We start from the raw sequence: 10,480 nt of genomic DNA, 5'->3' as shown, positions 1-10,480 counted from the left end.
GGACCTGAAAAACCTTAGCCGCTCACTCGTTTCAAAACATGCCTTACGGTCAAGCAGTTACCATGAAATGCTGCCAAATTCTGCTCTGGGTGGACATTGTGCATCGCTTTCAGAAGTCATGCAAAACTCCTGCTGTGCTGAGTCTTCGGGGAGATGGAAATCGGCTACCAATGGACAGATGTTGAAGCGCCATGCCCCGCCTCATTTGCTACGTTTATACCCCACCTTGTTTCCCCAAAGGGGACCCAAAGTGGCTGACATTGTTCCCCTCTTCTCCATTTTATCCTCTCAACAGTTTTGTAAGGTAGGTGAGGCAGAGAGTCTATTAACTGGCCTAGGATCACCCGGGAGCCTTCCATGGAAGAGAAGGGGTTTGAAACTGGGTCTCCCAGATTTCAGACCGGCTCTCTAACCACTAGACCGTGTTGGCTCCCACCATACCGTCTTGCAGTCTTAATTTGCCACATGGATGCTAGTCAATTTTAGACATTGATACCCGACACAAGAGCGAAGCAGTTACCTTAGATGTGGCAGGGGCTCAAGTCATTTACTGTAACCAGCATCTTTTTGGATGGAACAGAGAACAATGACAAACCAGTACGGATGCTACAGCACTGGCATAAGATCAAAGGCACATGGAAAGTAAGTGTTCCAATTATGCTAGGAGGCCCACAGAGCGACTGACATTGAGGGAAGGACGTGTGAGCGTTCCATTAACTCAGGGGCCAGAGCTGAAAATGCCCCGTCATCAACACTTGACAGACTCCACAATGACAGTGTGGGCTCTCTCACCACAGCACTACCAGCCATTTCCAACATCCAGGCAGACTCATGTCATAACCAATCTCTTCTTATATATAGTTGAGTATCTGACCAATCCTAAAAGAAATCAACCCTGACTGTTCCCTGGAAGGCCAGATAATGAAACTGAAGCTCAAATACTTTGGCCACCAAATGAGAAGGAAGCACTCACTGGAGAAGACCCTGATGCTGGGAAAGATTGAAGGTCAAAGAAGACGGGGACGGCAAAGGATGAGATGGTTGGACAGTGTCATCGATGCAACGAACATGAAACTGAGCAAACTTCAGAGGACAGCGGAAGACAGGAGGGCCTGGCGGGATCTAGTCCATGGGGTCGCGAAGAGTCGGACTCGACTGTGCGACTGAACAACAAAAATCTGAACATTCCACGCGCCCCTAAATCAGTTGGCTCCATAATGTGTCACTCAGAAGTTGTCCCTATCCACTGGCTGCATTGCCTGACTCCTGCCCATAGAGGCAGTGCCCGCCAAAACTTTCCTCAGAAGACGGTTGCTTCACTCCGGTGAACACAGCTACTGTCTTTGCTCTCCTCACCAGACGATGATTGATACCCTCAGGGGACAAAACCCACTGTCTTTAGCCTCCAAGCCAAGTTTGCTGAGGCAACACTTTCCAGAACGGAACCCCCCCCCCTCAAGTAAACAGCTGTCAGCATGGCGGAGGTGGGGGGGGGACCAGCCCAAGTTATCACAAAAAAGCTAGTGGATACACACACAAGCAGAGACAGAAGATGGGACCAGACACACAGAAAACAGGAAACCAAAAACCTGACGCATGCTGCAAAGCAAAAATACAGACAGTCACAGACAGATCTACGTAGGCATGCACAAACAGGAGGAGAGCAGGAACAACTGGCTGAAGTGGAGAATGACATATACATTAAAAATACAGAGAGTGTGTAACACTGGGATAAACCCTGCGAGTGGGGGGAACCTTTAACCACACCCAGAACACAAAATGACTTTGCAGACTGCCCAATTCTAGAAATTACTCCAGAGCCCTGTGTGCTTCATTTTCTGGCCCACATTGTGTGACCTTGGACACCAGTTATTGTGTAACATAAGGTATGTGAGACTTTACTTCCACATTTGTGCCTTTCTATTACATACTGCTAATATGTACTTAACCTGCTTCCAGCCAATGCATTCGTTACACATCACATCTTCCTAGAATCCGTTGTATTGCTTTTACAACGAGCTTTACTGCTAGTATATAATAACCCGGTTTCAAGTTGGTTATATTTGCAATTGCTGATCTTTAACTCGTTGGTCTCTAAGCTGCTACTGGACTTGAATGTAACTTGCTACGGTGTGGCTGCCATTCCGTTCAAGAGCGAGTAAAACCGGCACAGTTCAGAACAAAAGATAATCCAGCCCCTGTACGCTCCGACATCTGTCACACGCATCAGGACAGCTTTAAAGGGTGGTACAGGCAGGTGCCAATTCAGGGCTTCAAGCCTGAATTCCACAGCTGAAATCCTCCCAGCCCACTGCTCTCCAGCTGGCAGCTCTGTGCCTGGAAGATCTGAATACACTGACTGCCAGCTAGCTTGGCAGGTGCGACATTTTAGAACAGGCTTGCCACAAAGGACAACAGCTACTTTCATTACACACGTTTGGGCTCAGAGGAAAAATGCTGGGCTCAGGCCATTAAAAGCTTTTGCTGCTGCTTACCTGACTCAGTATGCTGAGGAGAAACTCACTTGAATGCTCAGGTCTGATTAGTTCTCCGTCTGGAAGCACTGAAAGAAGCCACCCTGTGGGAACAGAGGATCAATTATAATATACAGCCTGAAACGGGCTAAAATACTTCAGATGTTTTGAAGCCAATGAAGTATTTCACCACCATCAGAGCCATCCTCCATATAAATTTGTTTGCATACCAGTTCCAGTATACTTTGCTATTTAGATAGATGCAAGCTTAGAATTTTTCACGGGCAAGAGAAAAACTTTGCCTGTAGAAGTCAAACCAGGAAAAAGCAGCTTGTTTCCTTTCATCAAGACCTTAGCCTTTTCATTTTCATTGTGACCAGTTCAACAAAATTGGTGTGTGTGTGTGTGTGGAATAGCTACCCTGTTGTCTCTCCTTCTCACATTCACACTTTGCTGACAGTGTGACCTATGTAGTCTCCTTAGTGGGCTAACCACAGTCAGCACCAGGAAAACAACAACACTTGCCTCTTGTGGGGACATTCTGCATGTATTTGATTACAGGGACAAACTAACAACTATACTGCTGACTGCTCAGGACCAAACCCAACTAACGAGCACAATCTAACTTGTTGAAAAGCACAAGTGATGCTATCTGCACCTAATCATGTTAGGGAGAGCTCAAGAGGACCGATGCAATTCACAGTGCAGAAGCCTCACTTTCACGAACAGAATTAGCGGCAAACCTGTTTCTGTAGGCACGGATATGACTGGATACTTCCACCACACAGAATCCATATGCATATCAAAGTGGCAGGAAAGATGAGTTCTAACCCACCCTTCCTAGAGGTAGAAAAAGTTGTTCACAGCTGTTGGTCCAAAAGAAAATTCAAACCTAAAAATATAATACATGTAATACCTGTCATTGGGAGACCAACAGAACAACACACATCAGTGGACAAGTCTTCAAGAACTCTTCATCCACCTTGATGTTCCAAAAACAAAAATCTTTAAAAGGGGGTGGGATAGGGAGATGCCTCAAGTCACAATGTTAAGTTCTGCTCAAACCCAGCTATGTATTAACTGCTAGGTAGGCATGTAGGCTCGAAATGATGCTGTTGTCACAGTCTGCCTTTAGGCATTCCTCCCAATTTTTTTTTTTGGTAGCATCTAGATTCTAGACTGATGGAGAGTTCTGGAGAACTTGAGAGCTTGTACGCTGTTACATGCCATTGGGCTGGTCCCACTAAAGAGGCAATACGGGGATTGCATCCTTGGTTTTGAACTCTGCTAGAGATGCCAGTTTTCTATCGGAGAAAGGATTCCTGAGGGAAGTTTTTGTTTAGAGGACCACTTTATTAATCTGACTTTCCATCTACAGCACAGACACAGGTTTACCATCTCATGTGGAGTTTGTGAGCACCTGGTGGAAGTGAGATAGTTCACCAAAAGCCTCTGTAAGTACAGAAGGCAATTTACATTACCATAAGCAAGAGTATGTTATTTGCACATGGCATAAAAAAAATCAGTGGTTTTCATATTTTTTACCATCAGGAAGCTTTTCCCTTTATCTGTCTGCTATGGGAATTTTGCACAAGATTCTGTAGCATGCTGGTGCACACAACCAGTTCACATAAATCTCTGGTCAGGCCTGATAAACCTTAGCCTTGCAAATTGCCCCAGAAGATACTTAATACTCACCTGGGGCTGCACATGGGCGTGTGTGAGATCAGTAGCCGGTGGGCAAGCTGCCTTCCCAGGAAGCTTGTCTGCCATTAGTGATCTGATCACTGGGGACACTAATAAGCATCTGCAGAAGTCAAGATTCCTCAGAACACAGCTAGAAAATGGCTTTATTTAAGAAAGACACATATGTCATTTTCCATCAGATAGCAGAGACTGGTAATCCTAAGAGTCAGCTTATTTCTGCTATCCCACAAAGCATCTGGAAAAGATGCCAAACTAATCCCCGTGAATGTCTTCACCAAGAGGGTACATTGCAGCTGAAATTCCTGCAAGCCTACTCTGCAATGGAACGCACTAGGGAAGACTGGCAGCAACTAGCAACTCCCTTTTTAAGGGGTTAGAAGAATCATTCAAAAGAAAAAAAATCCCCTAGGAAAGGACTCTTTAAAAACCTTTAGAATCTGGTCCCTGTCTCTACTACTGAAATATATAACTGAGCCAAAGGATAACACCGTCAGCAGAACCATTTACAGCAAGGAGCCGCCTTTTTCCATTGCTGCACATTTCAAAGACTTATTTTGCTCTCTCTCAACACACAGAATTGTGGAAAACCACTTTACACTCAAGTTACACATTAGAATTAGTATCCACTTTCGGTGTATTAGCTTTAATAGCCGGTACCATTGGTCTCATTTGTCATGATTACAGATACATTCTTTTTCAAGTCACTGTAATTAACTCAAGCATCTATATATGCTAAAGTTTCATGTGGTCAAATAATCCATGGGATCTAAGAAAAGTTAAAATACCCTCAATGTTATTGCTACAGAGCAAAGTAAAGAAGGCCACCTGATACAACCAGCGGGATGAAAACCTGGCCCAAACATGTTGCGGTCGTAGTCTGCTAAATCATAATCCCACACAAAACAGAAAACACAAGATTCTAGTACTTCTGGCTACAGATATTGAGTGACAAAACAATTAGGAGTGAAAACTGCGTTTTGTTTAGAAATCAGTCTGTTTTATTGTTCAGGCTATCCCACCCACTGCTCCTGCACTGAAATGGACTATTTTCACATTAAAAGGTGTTATTTTTCTGGTCCCCCAGCACCCATATTATACAAACAGGCCAAAAGGAAGTCAAGAGACTTTCAATGAATGCATGTTGTTGTTGTTCAGTCGCACAGTCGAGTCCGACTCTTCGCGGCCCCATGGACCAGATCCCGCCAGGCCTTCCTGTCTTCTGCCGTCCTCTGAAGTTGGCTCAATGCATGCATGCAAACCTCTAAACTCTCTCATTGGAGAGCCAAGAACAGAGCCCATGACTAAACATTTCATTTCATTCACAATTCCGCGGGGCCTGTAAAACGGAGCTCTTCTGCCAGGCTTCTGGGAGCCGCCACCACCACCACCAATGAAGAACATCAGTTGGTTAAAAGGGAGAGGGCTCTGGACCCTGAAAACTGAACAGCGAACCCTGCAGGGACACCCAACTAACATCGGGAGCTGACTGCGAGCGGAGAACGTTCTACACTGGCTGATACCACTATATGACTATTAAGAACCACTAGCACTTTATTATGATTTTATATTTGTTTTAACTACAACTATGTTTTAATATAATTATCTGTTTTTATGTGAGCCGCTCTGAGCCAGCCTCGGCTGAGAGGGCGGGTTAAAAATCTGAAAAATAAATAAATAAAAAATAAATTGCAAGGACTCTGAGGCCACGTTTCAGCATTTTCATTTAAAACTGAAAATCTGAAAGGTTCAACTACAAATGAACTCCTAAGAAATACAATCCACAATTATTCTGTAACATGATATTTACGAGGAAGGATGGGGGCGAATGTGAAATAGCAGAAGCAATGATGACTAAGGTCCCAGAGGCAAGCAGTAATGCTTAGCAAGACAGCTGTAGAACAGCTGAACAACCACCAAGGCCTGCGGCATGACTCGTTATGCAGCCCCACCAAGAGCCAGAATAGCCCCACTGGACAAGGGCTGGGTTCCAGGCCCAAATCAAATAAGAATTTGTCTGACACTTGGTGATTCACCTTCATTCCTCATTTGTGCAGTGGGAATTAATGGTCTGCCAATATTAGCATTTGGAGAGCATCAATGGTGTTTCTGAGACTGCACTGTAGAAAGTTTGTCAGGATATGCAAAACCAGATTCTAAAGGAAATGACTGCCTGTTCTTGAGAAGGTGGGTGTCAAGGGAAAAACCATGTCTTCCTTCTACACTACCTTTCCATCTCAGTAGCACCATGAACACACCAGCTCTCAGGCACACAAGCAACACTGTTGAAACGTACATTAAGGCTGTCAACTCAGATGACTGAACAACTGGAGCCAGCAAAACAGCATCCAACTTCAAGCCTCACACACTTGCACTTCATGACATTAGTTTTGGACAAAGGGAAACCGATTAAGTATGCGGAACTTCACCAATGTGAACGGCCCTTAAAGTATTCCACAGCTGATACTTTAACGTTAGCCATTTGCAGCAAACAGTCACATAAAACTCACTGAACAGGAAAATACAATGATAATTTAAACAGTCACAATCAATATACTGAAGCAGTAACACCCTCACAGGTCTAGAAGAACCCCTCCTTTTCAGCTTTAACAAGGATATAAGCAAATACGGACAGACACTGTCCAACACAAACTGTTGTGTTATCAACTGTTATTCTTGAGCAGAAGTTTTCAGTATACATTTTTATCTTCAGAGAACCCCTTCCTCATTGTCCTGGCAATTGAGAAACCCCCAAGAATATTTATTATTGTATTCATTTTATTTCTGTGCCACCTCTTCTGCTTGAGGCAGCTTGACAATTAACTGCAAGAGGATTCTGAAGTGTATTCCATGTCCCAAGGTCCAGGCCTTCTGGAGAGAAGTCAATGCCCAAATACTTTTAATTACGGGTTGCGCCCTCCAACTACAACCCTCCTTGTTCCTTTTGAATCATTAGAGCCATCCTGCCCCCGATGGGCTTATGAAAGAGTTGATAGAATTGTGTCTTGCGGCCGCTAGGAATGTTATTGCATTTCATTGGAAATCCAAGAAGACGCTGCTACTGAGTGAATGGTTCCTGAAACTGTGGGACTTCTTTTTACAGGACAAAGTTTCCACTAGCATCCTACGATCCAAAAATCAACCCGTTCCTGACAATCTTCAAGAAAAATGGATGCCCCTCTTGGAAGCCTCAGCAGCACATAAAATCGACACCTCCCTGTTTGCCCTGCATAAACACCAGGACTTGCTTTCATATTTTTAACTGTTTTTTTATATTTTATTTTAAAAAAAAAGTGTATTCCACAGAATACACACACATCCAACACTCACCTGCACAGAAGGCCAGCACAGGTGAACTAACCACTGGGAAGCTTGCCCACTAATAGATTAGATGTTGACAAGCTTTCTTGAGCTTCTAGGCACCAAAGGAGGTTTTGTATTTCAACAACCGCATTTTCTAATTACTGTTCACACAAAAGCTGATGTATATTTTCTTCTCATCCCTGCAGTCTCATTGTTAAATTGTCCATTTCAGCTATGTCTAGTAATTTACCAATTATATCCTGTATTGTTGGTATTTCTTCATTTTTCCATTTGCTAGCAAATACAATTCTGGAGGCGGTTACAATGTGGACTATCAAGTACGCATCTAATTTCTGAAATTGCTTAGATATTACGTTTAACAGGAACATTTCAGGTTTCAAAGGTACACTGACCCCCAATATGTGTATTAACAATCCATGCACCTCTACCCAAAATTGTTTTGTTCTATCACAAGTCCACCATAGGTGGTAGAAGGTGCCCATTTTGTGTTTGCATTTCCAACATTTATTTGACATGTTGGGATAGAATTTGACCAATAGGTGGAAGGTACCACCTATAAAACATTTTATAAAGGTTTTCTTTAAGGGAGACGGCTTTCGTATATTCCAAATTAGTTTGCCAAACCCTTGCCCAAGTATTTAAATCAATATTATAACCAAACAATTTTGCCCAAGAGATCATAGATCACACATGCTCGTCATGTAACTTAGTCCAACAGGAATTTGTATAATTTTTTAATGATTTAACGTCTGTATTGATTAAAATTTTATCTAATTCTGTCTGCTTATCATAAAAATCTGTAGATCCTTCTTTTGTGAATCGTGACTCTAATTGAATTCTTTCCCACCAGGATAGATTTATATTCTGTTTCTGCAGCATTTCCTGTGTTTTCAATATGTTTTTGTCGTCTAGAAAGTCCTCATATCGCCACACTGAACTTAAAGCTAGTAGATTAGGATTTGTGAAGGCTTCCAAGGACGCAACCCATTTCGGAATTTTAATTTAGAAGCTTATTTTTATCTCCTTCCACGTCTTCATTAGGGCATCTCTAATTAAATGTTGTTTAAAATACGAATGTGTATCTTGTTTAGCATACCACAGGAAGGTATACCAGTAGCAGATTGTGTCCTTCTAATTTCAAGCTTCTTGGGTTCCGAAGTAAAATCCAATCCCTAATCCATAACATCAAAGCAGCCTGGTAATATAAGTACCAATTTGGTAAAGCTAGACCTCCATGTTCTTTCCTATCTTGGAGAGCTTTTAATTTGATTCACGATCTTTTTTGTTGCCAAATAAAGTTTAGTACAAGTTTATCCTAGTCTCTGAAGAATTGTTAGTTTTTAATAATAGGCATGGATTGAAAAAGGAACAAAACTCTAGGTAGTACCAATATCTTTATCACTGAAATTTGTCCCATTAATGAAAGTTGCATATTGTGACAACCTCTTATCTGGGGAGGTCTGGTTTACCTTTAAAAGTTCTTATGTTTTATTTTCCTATGGGTAATCTGGCTGCCACCAGGGAAATTTAGGCTTTCCCACACCTATTTCTATAATATTTTCTTCTTCTGGTTTTGGTATTGTGACCCAGGGTCTGGGCTTTCGAAGGACTATGTGTTTCCTGAGAAGAATTTCGTTCAGAACTGTTATCTTAAATAAAAGGAGATTTATTTGATGTTTCACACACTTTTCCCTCTTACTGACAGGGATCTGGGCATGTCGCTTTATAACAATATTTTCCTTAGACCATATATGGTTACTGTTTCTTTATGCTTTAACTTTTCATAACACACACAAGACTTCTCTCTCTCAGACCTTAAAACGAACAAACTGCTTAACTCTTTTACTAGACAGAACTTATAACAACTGCTTTAACACATCACTCTCTTCTGACAGACTCTGTTCAACTCTCTTTTTTAACTCTCATAACTCTAACAGACACCCTTCAACTGACACTCTTGACTGACATATCTTATCCTCCCTCCCCCTCTCTGTCAATCACCAATCACACCACATGCCTGTCCAGCATTCTACATTATCCTCACACATCCATGCAAACCACTTTTAAAGACACAAACACACAAAACATGAAACCGTTACACATATCTTTCCAATTGTCCAGATCTCTCTTAATATCTGAGAGAAGTTTTACATAATTATCTTGGAATAATGAACTACATCTGTTTGTAATGTATACACCTAGCAGGGCTTTTTTTGTAGAAAAAGCCCAGCAGGAACTCATTAGCATAATAGGCCACACCCAACAGCAGGAACTCATTAGCATATTGGGCCACACCCCTGACAGCAAAGCTCATTAGCACATTAGGCCGCACCCCCATGTTACCAGAAGTGTGGTTATCCAGCTACACCCACCTTTTCCTTGTTATTCTGTTTACCTTGTTTGTTGTCAAAACCCAGGGCTTTTTTGTAGCAGGAACTCCTTTGCATGTTAGGCCACACACCCCTAAGCTTTCGAGAGTTAAACCTCCTTTTGTCAGATAGCACTGATGGAGTTCCACTCCATAAGGCTGAATGTGGTGCCTTCCATGAAGATAGTTTCAGGGGGTAGCTGTTTTTGTCCACAGTAGAAGAGCTGGATTCGAGTCCAGTAGCACCTCAGAGACCAACAAGATTTTGGGGGTATAAACTGTCGAGAGTCAGTGCCCCCTTCATTAGCTCTATATTAACCATTCTTATTAAGGAACCCGAGAAGCTTCTGAGAAGCTTTCTGAAGCACAGTCCAAAAGCCACTGCTCTACAACAAAGGCTTAAGAGAAACACTAACAGAAGCAGAGACAAAGATGAACAAGTTCAGAAGCACCGTGCAAATTTGAGTTTAAAAGAAAAGCTGACAGTGCAGTTCCCCTAATCTTGGACAACAATATTGCCTAGACAGACACTGTGACCCTCTATACCACAGAGTGCTTCAATGGCTACAGTTCAGGTCATACTGGGAGAGGACAAGGGGGCACTGCCCCT

General features: G+C 42.5%; 1 protein-coding gene across 1 annotated transcript in view; it reads right to left on the bottom strand.

The window, feature by feature from the left end:
- The window catches only part of CTNNBIP1 (catenin beta interacting protein 1), a 25,628-nt gene extending 23,053 nt beyond the window's left edge, over window positions 1-2,575 (bottom strand). The window contains exon 1 of the mRNA XM_015407676.1: window positions 2,496-2,575. The gene's annotated coding sequence lies outside the window, so the exon portion shown is untranslated. The remainder of the gene's footprint in view (window positions 1-2,495) is intronic.
- Between the last annotated feature and the right edge of the window lie 7,905 nt (window positions 2,576-10,480).

Source organism: Gekko japonicus, unplaced genomic scaffold (assembly GCF_001447785.1).
Source record: "Gekko japonicus isolate JY-2015 unplaced genomic scaffold, Gekko_japonicus_V1.1 scaffold1533, whole genome shotgun sequence".
Classification (NCBI taxonomy): domain Eukaryota; kingdom Metazoa; phylum Chordata; class Lepidosauria; order Squamata; family Gekkonidae; genus Gekko; species Gekko japonicus.
Note: the sequence above shows the minus strand (reverse complement) of the source record. Positions and strands in the feature narration are given on the sequence as shown.